At 38.3% G+C, this 21,781-nt stretch overlaps 1 protein-coding gene across 3 annotated transcripts in view; it reads left to right on the top strand.

The window, feature by feature from the left end:
• PACSIN2 (protein kinase C and casein kinase substrate in neurons 2) overlaps nucleotides 1-21,781 on the top strand; it is a 62,435-nt gene that overhangs the window by 467 nt on the left and 40,187 nt on the right. The window lies entirely within an intron of this gene.

Raw genomic sequence — 21,781 nt, 5'->3', positions numbered from 1 at the left:
CCTGCGGTGAGGCGAGGGTCGGGCGGGAGTGACAGTGCCGAGGCGGGGCGGAGGGGCAGCGGGCGCCTTGGGGAGGGAGCGGGGGGGGCGCCGGCCGACGAGCCCCGCGGTGGAGTCGGGGCTTCCTCTCCGGCGGGCGCGGGGAAGGTGAATCTCTCCTTGCACGGCGCCTGGCGGGGCAGGGCAGGGCTGGGGCTTGCGAGGGATGACGACACGGGCTGTGGGGAGGCTCGGTTCCCGTAGGAGGGAAGAGCTCGCTGCTCAGGGAAGTTTAGTGACCCGCTCGGTGGTGGTGACGGCTTTGGTTTTGGGAGGGGAGGAAGAGGGGGCGAGGCGGGAGACCTAAAATCGCGCCATTGGGTTTTTCCTCCTGGCTTTGAAATCCTGGCGCCCTGGATGATGGTAGGTAACGATGCTGATTTGGTGGGAGGAGGTGTTTCTACGGGGGAGAGTGAGGTTTTAAGTGGCTCACAGCCTCCTGAGCGCCGGTTGATGACACAGCTAAGTCAGGCTTCTCCGTCTTGCCATTGCCTTCTTCTCTCTTGACTTTACCTTTTTTGGCTTGCGGAAGGAATCTCCTCATCTCCCAGAGTGAAACGTCTGCGTGAGAGACAGAAGTCTCTTTATGTTCATTGAGGCTACCTGGTTAGAGAGAGACTGGGTATCTACAGTGTCTGCCTGGCTTGCTGTATCCATGTTTCCCAGCTGCTTGCCTGTCTCTGGTTGGAGTGACTCAGAAGCTGATAGACTCGGTCTTCTGAGGCTTCATCCTTTTGCCCTAGCAGTAAGGGAAGCCAGAAAGATGCGAGTGACATACACTGTCCATTGTAAACTGGATGTTTGAAAACTGAATGTCTGAAAGCTAAATGTAATCTTGCAGTTTTAAATGTTCGGTTTTCTTGGTAGCCATTCTTGATTAAAACCATAGATTAGTTAGGATGATTTAAAACGAGTACACCATTGCTCACATTTCCTGTACCTATTGCAGTAAGTTTGATCATTTGTATGTGACCCAGACTGGGGTAAAAAATGAGCCTTATGATGTGCTAGACACTTCTGTTTTCTTCTGTTGCACTCCATGACTTCACAACAGACTGCTTGAAAGGTTGCCATAAGACTGTTTTCTCTTGCTACAGGAGGGTTTTTTTTCCCTTCTGCTAATGTGGATTTAATTCCAGAGTTTGTTCAGCCCTTCTCTAAAGACAGAACCTTTCCACTACTTTGAAAAGGTAAAAACATTAACAGTGCATTATTATAATAGTCATAGTGGAGACTGCGTTATGTAAGCAACTGAGTTTTCATTCTGGTTTTAGTGCAACAAAAAGATCATTCTCATTTGTCTGTGATGAGACCAATATAAAACTATTGCTTCATTGCTTTATTGGGCCAGGAGTAGGGGGAGACTTGTATTTCTGCTTAAAGGTGAGAGGTAACTAAAACAGTTTGCCAACTATATTTCAGATGGGCAAAACTTCTTAATTGTGTTTTTAACTATTAAGGTTATTAGCACTGAGGGCTAATGTGCTTGCTCTTTCATACTTGTACCTGCCTGAAATTATATTTTTGTCAAACTTGCAATTTGCCTTCAAAGATAGTAGTTATATTCTGCCAATTATGACTGAATCAGCTTAAGCCGTAGCATGTATTAGCACACAGGGCATGTGTAATTAGCACAATGCAGCATCATTTTAGAGATTTCTGATTATACTATATGACAACTTAGGTATGGTAAGCAGGAGAGGAGTGCAGGTGCTACCTTGTCCTCTGTAGTGTTAACCTTGGCATGGCTGTTCAGCATTCAAGTGCTCCAAACTCCCCTCGGTGCATAGTTTACAGTTCTAGAGTCAGTTTCTTTGGCTCGGGGTCTGTGTGTTATGCAGTGCTGTACTAGAATAAACATTAAAAACTGCTCTGGGGGTTAAACTGCATACCACACATGAAGCAACAATATCTGTGTTAAAAGGAAGATACATAGCACAATTGTAGTTAGCGATGAAATAGTTTATTAATGGTTGATGGGCAAAACTGTTTTGGAATTTTTTTTTTTACTGAATGTTTTTTCTCTCATTGTGAAGATGGCGTGCTGCAAGTGGATGCAGTAGTTAAATGTTGAGCTGACAAATTAGATGGCGTTTGTGATTGCTGGGCTTGATGTTAGCTGTATACATCTTTGTGGATGGTCTGTTAGCTGTATGCATCTTTGGATGGTCTTAAGTGTTCTTTACCTTTTTTTTAACTGTCAGTCATCTCTGTAACAAAAACTTCATTTTACTTTGTAGTGTATATTTAATTGTATTTTTCTAATTTTTCTTTTTTATGCCTTTAGTATTTAAAATACCATTATAGTAACATGGCTTTCTGACTGTGCAGTGATATTCTGGGCAATGTTTTGATCTATGACTGTTTGTAAGTAATACTTTCTGAAAATACCTAGATGACATATTTTTCTAATGGGCCAGTGTCTGCTTTCTTGTGTTGTATTGGAGCACTTGCATGTTGGTCTGAAAATCAGTATTGTGAACCTGTTATTTTTACCAGGTGACATGTTTGGATGACTTAGTGTTAGGCATAAGAAGTTTTGTTCTCATGGTATGTTTATACAGCATATAGGTACCTTTTCCTTCTCTAGAGCTGAGTGAGCTACTCGAAGATGTCCTTACGTCAATTCTGTGCTTACCTGATTGTGGTTAAAATGAGCCTAAAGGTTACTGTGACTTGACTTGGTAGCCTGTAAATGCAGGACAAGAGACTTCTGTGCTTGTCGTAGGAATGGCAAAGGATAAAACGCTTAGCGGTGCTGCTAGTCAAGAATTGCCTGAGCTTGTATGAATCTGTGGGAGTAATGTGAATTAGCTAGAAGGTAGCTTTCTGCTTCTGAGATAGTGCATGGTTTTCTCACTGTGGGAATAGTAGGTCCTGGAAAAAGTTGCATCTCCTCATACAATAAGCCAGGAGAATGGTAGAAGCAGATTGAAGGTTTTTTTAGTAGATTTGTTCAAACGTGCATGTAAACTAATTCACTGGAGTAGTGTTTTTTTGGTTCTTGGGATCTCTGCTTTTTAAAAGAAATTCTAAGATTTAATGACTGACTTGTTGCCTGAGACCTGGAATGAAGTCTCTAATGCTTGAATTGAAGACTAGTCTGTGAGATGAACTACTTTTTTGTAACATAGGATTTAACTCAAATTCTGTCTTAATCCATAAAACTTCAAGAAGTGGTGTTGTTCCTTTCAATTAAAACTAATTACCAATTTTTGGCTTGCCTTAATGTAACGATGAATTGTTCTCAGGATATGAAAAGGAAGAAAGCAGGAAATAACAGTGATGTAACTGTACTGAGATAAATCGAGCTAAGTATTCCGAGTTTGTGGTTGAATAAAATGGTGTATTTAATGTGAATGTTACCTGCCTAGTTGGCTCACTGGGGTTGGGAAGAATAACCTGAAGTCGATAGTAAAAAGGCTGTTGGTTCCCTGGAGCAGTCATAGTCAAATTTGTCACGAGACTCGAATGTCATTCCTTTATGTGCTGTCCTGCAAGGTACCTTGCTTAGGGGAAGGGAACAGTCAAAATTTCTCTTAGGGTGTTGGTCTAGAATCTGCCTTAATGTGCGCTCCTTGGAGTGCGAGTGATTCTGCTTGAGCCTCTGTGAACTGGTGTGCATTCGTAGAGTCCCGTGAATCTTGGCGGACAGGATGTGTCAATATTTGAGAAGGTACCCAGCCCTAATTCGTAAATAGGGATAGAGGTAGCATGGATATTGTAACACTGCACAGTAATGAGCTCTGAAGCAAAAAGAAAATGTCTCTAAGGCTTTAAGCGATGTGGTTTCATTCAACTTTTTAGAATATGCAAATATTTAAAAACTGTTCTGGCTTACACAACATGTTGTAAATATTTTGACAGTGTTGGAAACCTGTGTCTTGCATTGTTTGTTTTTGGGCTAATGCATGTTATTAACCCTTTTTGCTTGTGTAGGCCTCTGCTTTAAGCTAAAAATTAATTCCAAGGCATCTACAGACCAAAACTTTTAAACAAGCTTCTTTGCCTTTTATCATACGCTCTAGACTGTGAATAACAAACAGGACTACAGTGTAACAGCAGAAATGGCAAGGTTAAGAACAGTCTGTCAAATCATATCATTAAATATTTGTTTCAAACAGTTTTACTGAAACCAATAAGGCTGGATTTTATGTAATCATTGACATAAACTTATAAATGCGACATAGTAGATGCCCTGAGAATGGGTGCCACGCAAGTTTTAAGTGACACTGTGAACTCATAGGGTTTCACAAGTATGTGTTTTAAATATCTTCTCATGCCTCTCGTGATTTAGGTAACACAAAATCATGATGTACTTGCAAACTCTTAGCTTTTGATTATAAAGTAGTGGGTTGTTTACTAATATTAAAACTGGGTGACTGTGGTGTTCCTGTAATCTTCATTGTGAAGTGTCTTTTTGCAGAAGTGTGATATTGTCTGTATTGTTATTATTGCATCTTTGTATGAGTAGCACAAATAGGACTCATAATCTGATTTTTATGTATGATAATAAGTTAATCTCCCCCACGTATCAGGCTGATGCATTGCCAGCTGGTGATTGTAACAACAAAAGGTGTGTGTTGACTGAGCTCTGAAAGCACTGGCAGAGTTCTCATACCTGGCATCTCAAACTCTGTTTTTGGAGCAGAGCCGAGGGTTTCTGGGTTCCAAAACCAACTTGCACAGAACTTCTTACGTAGCATTGTAATGGTAGGTGAATATTGAAATAAGAATTTTATTTGTTATCAATAGCAGATGCACAGCCATACTTCACTATTCTTTTAAGCTTATGTGTTTTTGTTTGTTTTGTGTTTTGGTTTTTTTTTTATTTCTGACTTAATAGGTCAAATAAAGGGTGCGGGGTGAATATGCTTAATGTGTCCTTCTTAAAAGGGGTAACGTGAAGTGCAGATTTCAAGAAATGATCTGCCATGAGTCATAGGACAAATGGGACATCTTTTTAATTTGACTTATGCCTCTGATCCTCTTCCTTAATAGAGGCTTTCTTGGCAAATTGACAGATACCTGGATCATTGCTGAGTAGAATAACGCTTCTTTCTTGTCAGGAGAAATGATAAATCTATAGCAAGCAAGTCTAGGTATGTTAAAGCAACTCTTTGTATTTAATGGAACCACATGTGTACAACATCAACTTGTAGGCACGCTTACTTCCACAGTCCTTGAATAACATTTTTAAAGCATTTTTTTCCAAAGTCTTCAGGTTCTCTCCGTTCCTTAATAGTTACAGATAAAAGCTTCAGAACTCTTTTTTTGTTGTTGCTGTTTTGTCATTTACCTGAAATAATCTAACCAATCCAAATAATCTAGTAACTGGTCAACATACAATTGTGCTTAACTTGAAGGAGCCATTGAACAGCTTGGTTAAGCTCTAGAGTGAACTTAACTGAAGGGAATTATTCCCAAGTTCTTGCTGGGTTGATTTGATGGTTCCATTCCAAAATGTGAGCATTCTGTTTTATGTGTGAGAACTGAAACTGGATAACCATTTCCTTTAACAACTTTTCTTTAATTTTTGTGTGTTGGGAGAGAACTTCATATAAAGAATGCTATGAGTCTTGTGTCATTCAAATACAGTGAGAAATAAATTGAGTGGTTAGCTGTTCCTATTTTGGGCAATTAAATTTCTTCAATTAAACTCTTATGCCCACAGCTGGGAGTATTACCATCTCGTTGATTATTTGTATTGGTCCACTATTATGGTAGGCCATTAGTGTTTCCATTGGTTTACACCAAGTTGAGTGTATTTTACTGCCGTTTTGCTTTCTACTAGCATTTTTTTTTTTTTTTTTGTTCCAGGGAACTTTTAGGGCTGCGAATCATTCTTGCTTTGAGTTGAGGTTTTTGTCTTTTTTGAAAGCTGTTTCAATTGAAAGTAGGAACAACCAGCACATATGGATTAAGTACTATCAACCAATAATCTGTGATTCATGGTGCCACTTCCCAAAGCAAACTTTCATGCTGTCTTAAGCAGAGTCCTAAATGGAAAGATAAGTGAAACAAGTTGTATACTGTTACTGTGTCATTGATGGCCTGTGGTGGGTTGACCCTGGCTGGACACCAGGTGCCCACCAAGCTGCTCTATCATTCCCCTCCTCAACTAGACAGAGGAGAGGAAATATAACAAAAGGCTCATGGGTCGAGATAAGGGCAGGGAGAGATCACTCACCAACTACCGTCACGGGCAAAACAGACTCAACTTGGGGAAATTAGTTTAATGTATTGCCAATCAGAGTGGAGTAATGAGAAATAAAACCAAATCTTAAAACATCTTCCCCCCACCCCTCCCTTCTTCCTGGGCTTAACTTCACTCCTGATTTTTCTCCACCTCCTCCCCCACCAGTGGTCCAGGGGGATGGGGAAGGGGGGTTGTGGTCAGTTCATCACACGTTGTCTCTGCCGCTCCTTCCTCCTCAAGGGGAGGACTCCTCACACTCTTCCCCTGCTCCAGTGTGGAGTCCCTCCCATGGGAGACAGTCCTCCATGAACTGGTCTAATGTGAGTCCTTCCCATGGGCTGCAGTTCTTCACGAACTGCTCCAGTGTGGGTCCTTTCCACAGGGTGCAGCCCTTCAGGAACAGACTGCTCCAGTGTGGGTCCCTCGTGGGGTCACAAGTCCTGCCAGCAAACCTGCTCCAGCCTGGGCTCCTGGCTGGGGCCACAGGTCCTGCCAGGAGCCTGCTCCAGCGCGGGCTTCCCACAGGGTCACAGCCTCCTTTGGGCATCCCCCTGCTCTGGTGTGGGGTCCTCCATGGGCTGCAGGTGGAGATCTACTCCACCATTGACCTCCATGGGCTGCAGGGGGACAGCCTGCCTCACCATGGTCTTCACCATGGGCTGCAGGGGAATCTCTGCTCCAGTGCCTGGAGCACCTCCTCCCACTTCTTCTTCACTGACCTGGGTGTCTGCAGAGTTGTTTCTCTCACATATTTTCATTCCTCTCTCTGGCTGCAGTTGTGCAGGTTTCCCACCCCCACCCCACCCCCCCGCCCCTTCTTAAATACGTTATCCCAGAGGCGCTTACCACCACTGCTGATGGGCTCGGCCTTGGCCAGCAGTGGGTCTGTCTTGGAGCTGGCTGGCATTGGCCCTATTGGACACAGGGGAAGCTTCTAGCAGCTTCTCACAGAAGCCACCCCTGTAACTCCCCCGCTACCAAAACCGTGCCATGCAAGCCCAATACATGGCCTAACAATGAATTTGATGGCAGTTGTATTATATCAGAAGTTATGCCTTTTGGTTTAATACATGCGATGATTTGATGCAGATTTTTTTTTTTTTTTAAGATGTTATAACAAGATGTACCCCACTCATGTTGTCTGCAGGATAGGTAAACTTATTTGCAAATTTAGAATTAACTTCCTATTCTTCTGTTTCTTCCTTTTCTTCTTTTCTTGCAATCTTGGATATATCCTCAGGAGCATGTTTTGGAGATGGCTTTAATGAATAGGCACTTTTTAATCTGTGGATCATGCATTGACATTCTATAGACATCTAAAGAGATGATCTTTCGTATAAACAGATTTTAATTGCTGCTGCTCTTAAAATGTTCAAGTAGTTTGATTATCCAGTTGTAGTAGTACACAGTACAAATACAAAAGAATGATTAATAGATTTAATCCAGGAAGGAACCATTTGTAATCATCTGGTCTTATCTGAAAAAGACAAGCCATAGGGCTTCTGTGAATGAATCCCTGTTGGAATTTGACATAGCCACAAAGAAAACTTCCCATTTAGAAAGAATGGATGTAGAGTCCACCACAACCCCATTAGTTGCCCAGTTGGCTGATTAGTCCTGCTGTCTGAAACAAGGCACTCTCTCTGATGTACAGTCAGATAACACATCCTTCTAGCTGCCTACCTCATAGCGCTTTGTTTATGTCCTACAATTCATTGAGCACATTCAACTGAGTATTCCTCTCCATTTCAAAATTCTTCCAACTTGATGCTTAAAATATTAGGCCATCTTTATGAGACAGGAAAATCAAACTTTGTCTTGGTACAGCCCAATGTGAATTCCAAGTTCACGTCTTTAGCTTGTGCTCATTTTGGCAAACAATCCAAATAGGTTTATCAGTACCGAATTCTCTGTTATTTACTATTTCCTCAGGATTTTCCTTAAATCAGCTGTGCAGTAGATCAGTCGTGATTACTGTTCTTTTTTGAGGTCACCGATAATAATGGTCAATAGCTTAGCAGTAGCTCAGTGGACACATCCCGCTTCATAATATTTCTTGACTCTGTATGTTGAGAGCTTAAAATAAATGTAATTTCAGACTGAGTTTGTATCATTCTGTATCTTAATCTGAATACCTTGTTATAGCAACCTGAATGCTGTGTTGAAACTTATGTGCTCAGCATAGTCATTATCACTCAGGATGGTGACCTCATAAGAAGAGGATGCTGTTAAGAAGTTGCTTGTATTGATTTTTCTTTTTACCTATGTAATAATTTTTATCAACTTGTTATGCTCAAGTGGAATCTTACTTGTTCCATTTTAATTTAATTGTCTTTAGTAACCTAACCTAGTAACTAATTGAAAATGCTTGTGTGACATCAGTTTTTCTCTAGCCTTCTGACACTTACCCGTTATTCAGAACTTCTTAAAAGTTCATGACTTAGAGCTTCCCAAATGATATTTTAAAATTCTTGAATAAAAGCTACTTTGAACATCCTTGTTTGGATTCCTAAGCCCTTTTGATTTGTAATTTGAGGGCTAATAATCATATCACTCAGATATGATTATTTTTTGGCATTCATAGATCTTCTGCCTCTGTTAATACATTAAAATGTCGATACCTTATGAACAATGCCATTGTTGCTAAGGTTGGTATAATAAGGACAATAAAGGAACTTTAAATATATTCGAGGTCTACCACTACAACTGTTTCTGTGTTCTTTCTGCTGTCTTTCATCATTCCTAGCTTTTGTTACATTTGTTACGATGAACTTCCCCTCTTTTCCACTTCAAGTGTAGCTATTTCTGTAGCTACTGTGTTTTTCTTTTTTTTTTCTTCTAATGTGGCTTTGGGGACAGCTATTAAAAAATCTTGTGTGATTCACTGTGATTCTTGCATGATAGAGTAATATTATTTTATCAGATTGCCAAATCTGGGGCTTCTCAGTTGAAGCTGGAAATGGTCTGAGTCAGCTCGGGAATGCAGATAGTCACTTCTTTTAGTGCTGTCATCCATTCTCTTTTGAAGTACGGTATACATGGAGGTCCTTCGTGTTGAATGCAGCGTGGTCTTTGAGTTAGGATATTGTCACCTATAATGTATCTTAAATTCCATACTAATTTGAGAACTGGGGAAGTGAAACATGGAATATACGTCAGTGGGACCAAAGGGCCCCAGGGTAATGCGGCATTCTCCTTCACACAGCAGCTCACTGCAGAAGGAGGTGACTGCTCTGTGGTTCAGTGTGCTTTAGTGGTCTCTGGTAGATACCAGTTAGTGCCTATGTGGTACATGAGCTATTGGAAGATGTTCCAGAATGTGTGTGGAGTGTTAGTGTTCTTTAAAGTCATTAATAATTCAATAATAATAATAATGATGATGAATATTATTGCAGAAGTGTCACCTTTCTTGACCACTTAATCCTGTCTACCTACATTATAACCAGTTACAAAACGTTCAGTCATGTGACTTGTACAGTGAGATTTCAGTGATATTAAATGGGCTTGATTTATGTTCCCAAATGCAAAAATCTAATCTCTTACTCATGTGCCTACCACTTACACATAAACAAGGAAAATATCTTTTTGCCTTTTGGGGTCTCAGACTTTCTGAAGAGTATCTTTTATGTTGAATGTGTACTTGTTTATTCTTAGCTTAGCATCTTTTAACTTGTTAAACTAGCTCAGAAGCTTGTTGCCACTTCTCACAGTGATAAGGCAAGTAACTTCAAAACCAGTGGCAGTCGGTGTTGCTGCTAAAAGAGGAGATCAGGTTCTTTCCCTGGTGCCCAGCTATTCGTTCTTGCTACGTGATCTGTGTTGGCACTATTTATGTGGCTGTGCTGTGACTGGAGTTGGTTCCCTGGTCCAGCAAGAAACTTCTTATTTTGGGCAGAGTAATTTTCAGCTGGATAAAGCTTAGCACCTGGCTTCCTGAATAGAATCAATGGCACAGGGATGGGTCAGGAGGAGTGTCTGGGGACATGGGAGAAGACCAGATCAATCTGTCGGCGGAGCAAATTTATAGCATAATAAAGTGATCAGGTTAGGTATTGCGATGAGCAGTACAGTGAATAATTTCTATGAAGTTCAGCTGTAAAGTGAATGGTGGGTGTAAACAAGTTTTTGTATAGGTGCTTTTATAATCCCATGTGTGCCAAAGATGGTCAGGATGTAATAAAATAAGAAAAATGTAGTGTATATAAATGCAACAGTGTTGCTCATCCTAGCAGCTGAAGCTGTGCTATATGAGCTGCTGAAATACAGCTGAGTAAGATTTAACACTTACTGACTAGAGACTGTACCCTTAAACTATTTATAGTTAAGGGAATTGAAAATTCATTTAAACTTATGTTTCTTGATTTTTACCAATTTTAAATGCATGGCTGAATAGGTAATAAGTTTCAAATGATCTTGAATTCATAAATTTACAGGTGGACTTGCTGGGTTTTTTTTCTTGAATTTTTGCTTAAAATATTTTAATGTGGAAGGACTAGAAGACAGAATTGAAATACTTTTTAAAGTTGAACAGGTTCTAAGTAGAAAGGAGCTAAAAGTCTTTGCCTTTTGACTTCTATTTTTACTTCAGTCACTTTTTTTTTTACTTCTTTTTACTTCAGTTGTAACTTAAATGTTTCAAATGTGTAATGCTGATATATATTCTTATGTAATGAAATGCTGTATTTATAAAAAAAGTGAATGCTAAATAATTTTTTGAAACTCGAGCAGAAGATTTAAATTAATCTGTTTAACACTTTATTGTTAAACCAGGTTTTGAAGAACTAGCTTTGAATTCCAACTCAATATTTAATTTCCAAAATTGAATCAATCTTGTGGAAAGAATCAAGTGAGTTCTTTTAGAATGTTCAGGTTTGTTTTGTTTTTCCCCCCAGGGAAAAATCTAGGTATACACAAAAACCATGCCAGGTCTTTTATTTCCTAGACTGGAAAAACTGCTTCCTTACCTTATTGTAGCATGTGCTTGTTGTTTTTGGTTTTTTTTCCTCCCTCACTCAAAAATAATTGAATAGTTGTAGCTGGATCCTCCTGTTACTTTTGTTCTATGATACTGCCCAGTCTGCTTTCTCAGCCATTCTCGGCAAAGTGCTGTTCCACCTGATGTTGTTTTTGAAGCGGGTGCACAGATTGGCTAGCAGAGAACATCTTTCCAAGAAAGCAGACAGAGCAGTATTGCAGAACACTTTGTGCTTTTCTTTGTTTAATTGGTCGCTGCACTGCGAAAGGTGAAAGTTCATTCACTGCATATCATGAATGTCTTGTCTGTTCATTGAGGTAGGACCAAATCTGTTAGTTATATTCCTAAACACAAATTTGAGGAGATTAAAGGACAATCCATATAGTTTTAAAGGATCCGTAGGAGAACCTTAAAATCGGTTTGAATTTGGCTAAGAAATCCTTTGTCCAAAGTAGCATATAAGCAGCCGCTTCTGCTTTGGCTTGTAGTATCCTCATATCAGAGAACAATATGTTGGTCTAGTCTGTATCTAATTACTGTATTTTTAGCACTTGGTTTAGATCAGGCTATTACGTAGTTTCTGGTAGAACGTAAATCCTGTGAGTTGTATGGGTATCATGAGTAAAGTCTGTGCTGTGCAATTTCAATCATTGTCAAGTCAGTAGCAGTTCAGTAATTGATATATGCAAATAGATAAAAGAAATATACATTAATTCTGGATTTATTTTAGGGTTATGCAAGACAGCCTATAGCTTCTTTGCTTTAGACTTTGATCAGTCTAATAAAATAAGTAGTAGTCTAACTTTCTCTAAGGATTCAATTAGCTGGTTTTTTTTTTTTTACTAGCCCTGTAGAGAAACTGAAACTGCAGTTGGAGATCTTTGATATTTCTGCCCCTTTTGCCCTCCTCCCCTTTCTTGCAAAACAGTCTAGATAGGATGTGTCTTTGCTTCTACATGCAGAAACACTTTCCATTGTGTAATTAAGGACAAACTGTGCTAAATTTAGCATGTAATGCCTACCAATTTATTGCTGAACAAAATTACTAGTTTTACAGTAATAATTTTAGCAGTTTTTATGCCATTTCCAAGAGATCTTGCTGCATGGCAAGAAAATATGGAAGTAGTTGAACAGGTTTTGATGTTTTCAAGTACATATAAAGGTGTTTTCATTGTGCACGTTTTATGTACTTTTTGCATTTGCAGTGTTTATTTCACATTTAATACATATGGATAAAATACCCCATTTTTTGAATGAATCATGCTGTACTAGTATCATATCTTTCAAGATTATTTGTCCGAGTTGTGAATGATGTTCGTAGTTCAACTGTGAAGTTACAAAGTTTCTATGAGATTATTCAGGGATGTGTAAAATATCTAATTTGGCTAGAATACTCACTGAAATGCAATTTATTAGGTAGGGAAAAATACCGTGAAAAGCTGTTGTACAAATTGGCTCTTTAAAACTGAAGATTTTATAAACATGCTTCTCTAAAAATGTGTTTTGAATTTGTCAAGGAAAAACATATCACATGAATCTCTGAATTAAGCTTGAGCTACTTTCTCTAGTTATGCAGCTATGCTGGCCCATGAGAATTATTGGAATGTGCAAAGAATAGCATATTGCACCTAGGCATTTACATCAGAGTCAGTGTGCATGTTTAAATTTGGAGTACTGTGAAAAATCTCAATCTGGCTATAGTATCTGCCCTAAAAGAGGAAGGAATGCAAGTTGTGTCTTCTGTGTATTTCACCATCGCCCAATTTTAAGTGCTTAACTGCTTTATGTAGCTGTGAACACTAAAAGGGTTGCTGGAAATGTAACTACATAAGCTTAACAAGACATTTTAAAATCTTGCTTCCCAGTTGGCTAACTTTCTTTATGAATGTTTTTTTCTGTTTAAAAAAAAAAAAAATTCTTCATCTTGGGTGAAAGACAAGTACAAATAGGGATTTGGCATACATATGTCAAATGCATAAAATGAAAATGGAACAACATTAAAGTTTTGTCTAAAGCTAGCCTACTGAAACTTAAATATTGAAGCAAGTGAGAACTTACCTACTTGAAAATCCACCTAACAATTTGTTATTGGATTTCTACTGATTTTGTCTAAAATTTAAAACTTGATATAGAATTACTGGTTATCTGTGTTAAGGTGAATGAATTCAGATGGTAACTTGCATCCAGATCCTGAAACTGTTGAATAAATTCTTGGAATATTACTATTGAAATACCCTAACTAGAGGACTGTAAAAGATGAGTTCAGAGATTTTTCAGAATTTGGATAAGTTTTCAATGCTTTTATCTTATAGGCAAAAGTGCTGGATTTGTGATTGCATATATTGAACCTTGAGCCAGAAGTTTTTTGCATAGCTAAAAGAACCCTTTCAATAGCATTGTATTCTGATTATTTTGTGTCAGTGATACTAGTATGACTTTTTCCTCGTTTCTGCCTGTCCTACTTGTATTACTTAGTGCTAGCTTCTATTGACTTTTACCTTTCCCAGACAGTAGAAAATGGACAGTGGTATTGCATTTTGATTTATGTCTGTCAATTGGAACCATGTGGAGTTAGTAAAACTAATTTCAATGTTAATTTTGCTAGGACTTAGTCAAAGCTGTGAGTCACCACTAAACCCGTTCAAAAGGCTGCCTTTGATCCTGCACTATTTTTAGGTTTAGAAACTTTAGAAACTTCTTCATTTGGTGAATACTGTAGGGATATAGTTCATATGCTCTCATACAAGCAACCAGGGAGAACTTAGAAAACCCCTTAGGACTCTTCTGGTATCACATAACACTTCTTATGTTGCAATTCTAAATTGTTCCAGTTAGTGTGAGGCATTGCTGTTCAGAACCTCAGAATGAAGGCCAACAGAAGACTTGTGTGTCAACTACTGTAGCTTCTTTTACAAAAAGCCCTCAAAGCTGAACTACAGGTGGATACTATGTTCTAACAAAATGTTGGCTCAGCGAAAAATGGTTTGGTGTCATTAGAATTCTTCCATTTGTGTAAAAATAAGAATAAACACAAAAACATTTCTTAAAGAATAGTTGCCTGCCTTTGAAAGGAGTTTTAGGTGCCAGTGGTAGAAACGCAAGACTAAAATATTTTGGGTTTAGAGCTTTATCTTTTTTGGGAATGTAGTTGGGCATTGATCATTACTGACTCTCTTCACATTCTTGTGATTTGCATTGAGAATTGTAATATTGGATTACCTATGCTCTCAGAGCAGCATTAAGCACAGGATCAGATAATTGAATATTTAATAATTGCGTGAGGGTAATATGAGATAACAATGCAAATACTGAGGGGGGGTAATAAAGAGAACAAACCTTAGGACAAGGGATGTTGCAATAAAAGTATATTCATATGATAAGAAACAGTTCTACCAGGATGTAACAAGCCCAGGACAAAGACTGTTTTGTTGAGTATGTGTGTACCAAACAAGTGTTCTTCCGAGCTATTAGTTACTTGTGCATTTCAAATTTACATTATGCAAAATGGACTATAATGGAAAACCTATATTATTACATGAATTAGGTATAGCTTAAATTTTCTGTGTTGTACCAGAAAAATGTTATGTAACAGTGACATTTTTCTTCAAGTATTAGAATTTGTAGTTAAAGGATTAGTTAGTGGCTTTGGCTGCAAGATTCAACTGTGTAGCATTCTACTTTAGCATAAGAAAAAAAGAAAAATGGACTACAATTGTGTGTTTGTGTGCAGGAGGTAAACAAGCAAATAAAATGTAACTGGCTGTGAGAATGCTGCTCTTTCAATTGTGATCTAATTTTTGTCTTTTGGAAGTTGAATTTGAAGATGTCTTGTGAATTGATAGATACCACTTGTAGCCTCGCCATCACTGGAGGTTTTCAAGATATGACTGGACAGGGTGCTAGATAATCTCATTGAGGCTCCCTTTCCGACGAAAGGTGGGATTAGATGGTCTTTCGAGGTCCCTTCTAACTTGGGTTGTTCTATGATTCTGTGATCGTTATAAATTGACAAATACTCAGCTGAAGTGTTTCTTATGGGATCTGGTTACTGTAGCAAAGTGTGGCTATTGAACACTCTTTGAAGACCTACTTGACATATGGAGTAGTCCAGCCTCATCAACTCCAAGGACTTGATCTTGTTTTCAGGATCCCCGTGGCCCTCACTATAATCCTCATCTTTTGCCAATCTAATCAATTATTGCATTGACTTTCCATAAAATCTAGCGTTAAAAATGTGAATAGATCTTACCTTTATTTTCTGGGAAGCTGAAAGGAAAGGGATTTCTTTCCTGTTGTAAACAAAGTCTGGTAGACTGTCCCCTGTCACAGTTAACTAGCTCACTGATTGTCTGAGTCAAATGGAGCAAAGTGTTTCCAATGCTAAAGTGTTACCAGTCCCTGAAGGGATTGATAAACATTAGCCGCCTTTGTTTTCAAATTGGCATTTTGGGTTGGAATTATGGCTACAGGCTTTTTAAGATAGTGTGGCAAATGTAAACTAAGTTATAAAATAGTTTCTCTTCCTATAAAACATACTGAATATTCAAATTCCTTGTAGCAGTTGTGAGGGGAAAAGGTAGGTAATTTGTTTGAAGGTGTTAAGAGTTGGACATAATTTCATTTTCAGTTTCATAAATTGCAAGGTACAGGAGAAATGCACATTGTCTAAGGAATCAACTTAAGGTTATTAAGCTCTTGAATATATAGCACATTCTTTACTAACGCTGGTAGATGTGGTAAAATACAATTACGTTTTAAGTATAATACCTATTTTTTGGGGTAGCTCTGATGCATCAAATATACAGGTATTTTGCTTCAGTGAAGCAGCTATTATTTTATCTTTCAGGTATGGACAGTTATGCAAGTTCTTTCAGTACAAACTGAATTTCAAGTTAAAGAGAAATATTAGTATTCCTGCTTCTGTAAGGATAGCCTCCTTATTACAAAAGGAAAGAAAGAAACTTTGTTACAGGAGTGTGTGTGTAGCCTTCAGATAGTTGTTCCAGAGGTTAATAATACTCAATGGCAAGGAGAACCTTACAGCTAGACTCACCATCTCTTTCATGCTTTTAGTGTTGGGGTTTTTTTTAATTATACATGTGCCTGAAACATTTCTTTACATGTTGTGAAATAAGCTTAGTAAAATCAAAATATACATCCCCTGTCCTGGTTTTGGCTGGGATAGAGTTAATTTTCTTGCTAGTAGCTGGCATAGTGCTGTGTTTTGGATTTGGGATGAGAATACTGTTGATAACACACCGATGTTTTAGTTGTTGCTGAGCAGGGCTTGCACGAAGTCAAGGACTTTTCAGCTTCTCACATTGCTGTGCCAGCGAGGAGGCCAGAGGTGCACAATAAGCTGGGAGGGGACACAGCCAGGACAAAACTGGTCAAAGGGATATTCCATACCATATGATGTCATACTGAACAAAAAAATGGGGGGAGCTGTGGGGGGCGGCCACTGCTCGGGAAGTGACTGGGCATCGGCCAATGGGTGGTGAGCAATTGCATCGCGCATCACTTGTTTTGTATATTCTTCTATCGTTATTATTTTCCCTTCCTTTTCTGTCCTATTAAATTGTCTTTATCTCAACCCATGAGTTTTACCTTTTTTCCAATTCTCTCCCCTATCTCACTGGGGGGGAGTGAGCAAGCGAACAGCTGTGTGGTGTTTAGCTGCTGGGTTAAACCACAACATCCCCCAAAGTATATTTTTAAAATATATTCGAAATTGCTTTGTTCTCTTAGCGCTTTGTACCCTTGAGGTTTACGAGTAAGAATAGTTGATCGCTCTTTAAAACAGTGGCCCGAGACCTAGTTTGATTGTGTGAAGGTTACTTGTGATGATGACTCTTCAGCTATTAAGCTGCCTCTATTAAAAACATAAAAATGTTACCGAGATCATAGCTGTAGTTACTGGAGGGATTCTCTTAGTGGGTTAGGGAAACTTCTGGGCTTCCCAGGAAAGCTTACAATGAATGACTGAGGAGTTACCACGTGTACTGTTTATGACTAGAGCTGATGTTAGCTTTGTGGCTCTAGCTGGGCTTTTGTCAATCTAAAGCCTCCTGGATTTGGTGTGCTTTGCTATTTAGGCAGATCACAGTTTGCGTCTGATTCGTGCTAGGAACTAAAGGGAGAATGCCTACCCCTCCAGTACAGCCACTGTATTTTGAAGTAAAGAAAATTGAAAAATGGTGTGCAGAAACAAGAAATGAAGAGGTTTTAGAAGATTTTTCTAGATGCAGGCTTACTTTTTCTAATGCTGTTTATATCCGATGATTACATTAAGGCTTTAGGCCTTCAGAACCAGAAGTAGAAAATGCCTGTACTTAAGTTTCACAAGTGTTCTCAGCTGAAATGTTCTTGGCTTGACCTGTGACATTGAAGAGTATGATTATGGAAGAGATCATTATAGGTTACTTGTAAATATTATAAACAATGTATTTTGTGTATCAATTTTTATCATACTTTCTTCATTGTCTTTATTTGTCTAAGCTTTTTTCTGCAGTATTTTAAAATCTTATACACCTCTTTTATTCTTCCCACTACCATATGGTAAAGATAATTAAATGTGAAGTTTATTATTAATTAGGTAAGCACATGGCTTGGTTTTCTTATTCTTGGGGAATATTTGGTCAAATAGAAATCTTATTTTCAGTGACACCTTTAAGGCATTTCTGCATAATTGAAGCTTTCAACTTGCAGCTGTTCCAGCTGTTGAACTATTCAATCTTTTTCTTTTTTGATTCCTTTGCTGCTCAGTCTCTTAACTGACGAGCCATATGGAGATATGGCTTTGTAACCGTAGTCATATGTAGACAGGTGACTCATTTCAGTAACCACAAGCTATTCTAGAACATTGGCTGAGATCTTAGTGTGACCAGTGACACAGAACCCTGCCTCTATAGTGTCATGGTGCAGTTCTGTCTATACGTCATTGTCCCCCTGCCCCATGCCCCTACTTGGACATAGGCATGGGGATACCATCCTAGCTGTCGGCGCAAATACAGTGCATTCAAATCTTGGAGGACAAATCAAGCACTTCACAGGGAAATATGGTGTGTAATCTGTTCAGACATTCAAGCTGAATTCGTAAGCACAAGATCACTAACTAGTTAGTAAAATCCTGAGTTGGAGGTGGACCTTGGTAGTACCTTTCATAAGATTGTTGAAAATTCCCGATGGCTAATGGCACAAAAACTCTGTAGTACTGAGGAGAATTATTTTCCATTGGCTGTTTTTCTGTGTGTGTGTGTGCATATAAACCATATATATATATATATATGGTTTATGCACAAAGTACATTTTTGAAATCTGGCTTAAGCCATTACTTTTGAGTGTGTGCAAGTTTGATATTTTCATTCCAGGATGATTTTGTTCCATGATACTAACCTTTTCTATTTTGATTATTTCATGTTACTAAGCATCATGCAAAAATGCCAGTTGAATTCTATTTTAATTTAAAATAGGATGTTGTATTGGAATGTAATGTTATGCAGTTTTTCAGTTTGATTACAATGTGTAGAATGATTTGCAGTAAACTAAATAGCTTATGAAATGTGATCACTTTATTCTGAAATTATTTGTGCCTGCTTTTTCTCATGTTATGACTATCATAGCACTAGTTTGTGAGTGTAGAGGTTACTGACATATGAATTTAGATTAAGTTAGTTCATAAAGCAAAAAAAGTGTATAATTCTACCTTTAGTAGCAATTGATTCTGTTTTTGAGGATCATTGCGGAACCATTTAAAATGCTGAAGTTCCTCAGCAGCATGCACGACAAACAAAGGAAGTTGTGTATTGTGTACTTTTACTTTTCTTCAACACTTTGATCCACTTTGGACCTGGACCATAGATATTTTAAAAGTAGTCTTGCATACTTGCATTTTCAACATTAAGGTTTCTCAGACTCTAATCTTGAGAGAGCACTAGATTGAACTTTGTATTATTTACCTCTCTTCTTTCTGTTTAATTGTTGCTGAGATGCAGGTTAAAGGCTGCTGTTTAAATGCTCCATAGTCAGTGATGGCTCAGCCTTATTAAATGAAAAAACACAATGGTAATTGCAAGTGCAAGAAGTGGTAGCTAATGGGGCCTCTTGTCCCAGTTTCCTTGAACTTCAGTCCAATTTAGATTGTGGGGTAGATGGCTGACCTACTTGTACTTCAGTCCAGCATTAGTTGAAACAGCATAAAAGCTTTCCTTTTCCTGAAAAGCGGGAGAAGGGTAGAAAAGACCAGTCTTTCCGAGATCAGTTGACCAGATTAAGCATTCATTTCACATTATTGCATTTGGGGATTCTACGTTTGAGTGATTTGTGTGTTTGAGAGCTATATAAGGACAAGTAACATGTATCCGGATCTCTGAAAATCATAAGGAAGACTGGCTATTCTGTCTTTTTTTTTTTTTTTCCTAAACCCTTAATAAGATTAGTGAAACCTTGAGAACCAAAGAAAAACTTTCACCACCTTGTTTGCCTAACCTTGATCTCATATGTTTTAAGCAGCACCTTGTTTTGTACACTGAACTTTAGATTTTTCATTGCCTTAGAGTTAAAATATATATGTGATTTTAAAAAAACAAAAAGCCCCAGCACACACAAAAAAACCTAGACTTATTTCTAGCTTAGCTTGTCAAATTATGTGTACAAGGAAGACCATAAAATGAGATCTGTGACCTTAATACTTAAGTGATACTTCCGGGTGTCTTAGACCAATGAGTTTAATACATGGTAAGGAGCCAGTTTATATTTATTTAAAAAAAAAAAAAAAAGTTTGTAGGGGATATTTAATTCTACTAGGTCAGCAGCCCATGTTGTGTAGATTACTAAGTGGTAAGTAAAGGTCTTCCGTCCTTTTTGCAGTAATTACCATTTCAGGACCAGAGAATTAAATTGCCTAGAAACAGGAGGAGTCTTGGCTGAAGTTTACCTCGGATTCACTGGGCTGCAGATCTGTTTAAACAGAATTCAAGAGTTGCTTTTTTCAGTGGCCATGTTAATGAAACTAAGTATTAAGCAACCTTCTCCCCCACCTTAACACAAGCAAACAATTTAAATGCTCCTAACTTCTTTAGAAGCTGGATTCAGTTTGCTTTAAAATCTGAATTAATCTTATTTAATCTGAAATATGAAACACTGTCACATGTTTGTACTGTTACAGTATAGCCTTGATTTTGAAACACTTGAACAGATCTTTTATTGTTCCTAAAAGAATAATTGGTTATTTAACTTACTGGAAAGAAGGGTAGTCGAAGCTATGTGTGCCTGTTGCTGTTTTCTTTCTACATTTATGAATTGCATTCTGCAGAGGTCAATAAATTCCGTATCAGTTCCAGAAGTGACACTGCTGAAGTGATGTATAAAGTTTATCTGACAGTGATCACAGCTGAAAATATTGCTTTTCAGTTGTAAGGCTATCTTCATTAGCAATTTTTACATTGATAGTGTTTTCCCCAAATACTAAACTACCCTTGAATGTATTTTGAGAATTGAGTAATGTTGCATGATGATTTGACCTGCATTTTGTCAGCAGGGCTGTGACAGTGAGGGGATAATGGCTGCAGAAAGAATTGGTAATAATTGAAACTACTGATTAGAGCTGTTTCACAGCTCTGAATTAAGCCAGCAGTTATGGGGTGATGATTTCATTTCTGCTTTAGCAAGGGTCCGAGGGTACAGTTCTGTACTAGCTCATGCTGGGCCCTTGAACAAAAGCTATACTAGCAAAACATTTCTGATGTTATAAGATATTTCTGTTACTCTACATGTGTTGAGTAGCTATCCTAGAAAGCTGATGTTTTTGTCTAGTAGAGAACAATCCATTCAGCCCTAAGGAGTTCTGTGTGGAAACTTAATGCCTCTGCACTGTTTTAAATTAAGTATAATATGAGTGCATTGTGGTCTGAGAAACTGAAGTTATTTTACTAGGCCTTGGAGACTCTTCCTCTATTGTCTTCAGTAATGTCCTTCTGAGACACTATATAGGAAAGCCTATTTTTGTTTGTGCTTTCTCTTACTTTCTCCATGGGAAGAAAACCATCACTTCCCATTTTTTCCCCCCTTGATTTTATTTACATCTCAAAAAAGTGACAGAGGAATTAACTAATACTTGAAGAGTGCACAGGTTTGTCTGGGTCCACCTGTGCAACTAGCTTCCCCTCTCCCAATCAGTCTTACTAGTTTCTGCCAAGCATGATCATCTGTATTTCTCTAACAATAATAAAAGGTGGAATATGCTGACATGTTGTTAATGCACATATTTACAATCTCTAACAGTGCTTTAGTCTTTGGAAACATATCTGTTAGAGACAGTCTCGGGGCTAGATTTGGTTCAAATGAGGTCTCTGAATTGGTTCTCTCCTGAAGTAAAGAACAGGAGCTCCTTAATGTAACCTTCAGATTCAGGAAGACTAGCTTGTTTCACCTTAATCTAAGGGTTTAGATATGCTTCTATTCAATGCACGTCAGTACTTCATTGATTAATATTACAGCCCCATATTTCCTGAGATGGAAAAATACAGCTTTTGACTGTGAAACGCCGAAACAACACAGCTGCTTCCGAA

Source organism: Nipponia nippon, unplaced genomic scaffold, assembly GCF_047370975.1.
Source record: "Nipponia nippon isolate SJK-2023a ecotype South Korea unplaced genomic scaffold, ASM4737097v1 scaffold_3, whole genome shotgun sequence".
In the NCBI taxonomy this organism is placed as follows: domain Eukaryota; kingdom Metazoa; phylum Chordata; class Aves; order Pelecaniformes; family Threskiornithidae; genus Nipponia; species Nipponia nippon.
Note: the sequence above shows the minus strand (reverse complement) of the source record. Positions and strands in the feature narration are given on the sequence as shown.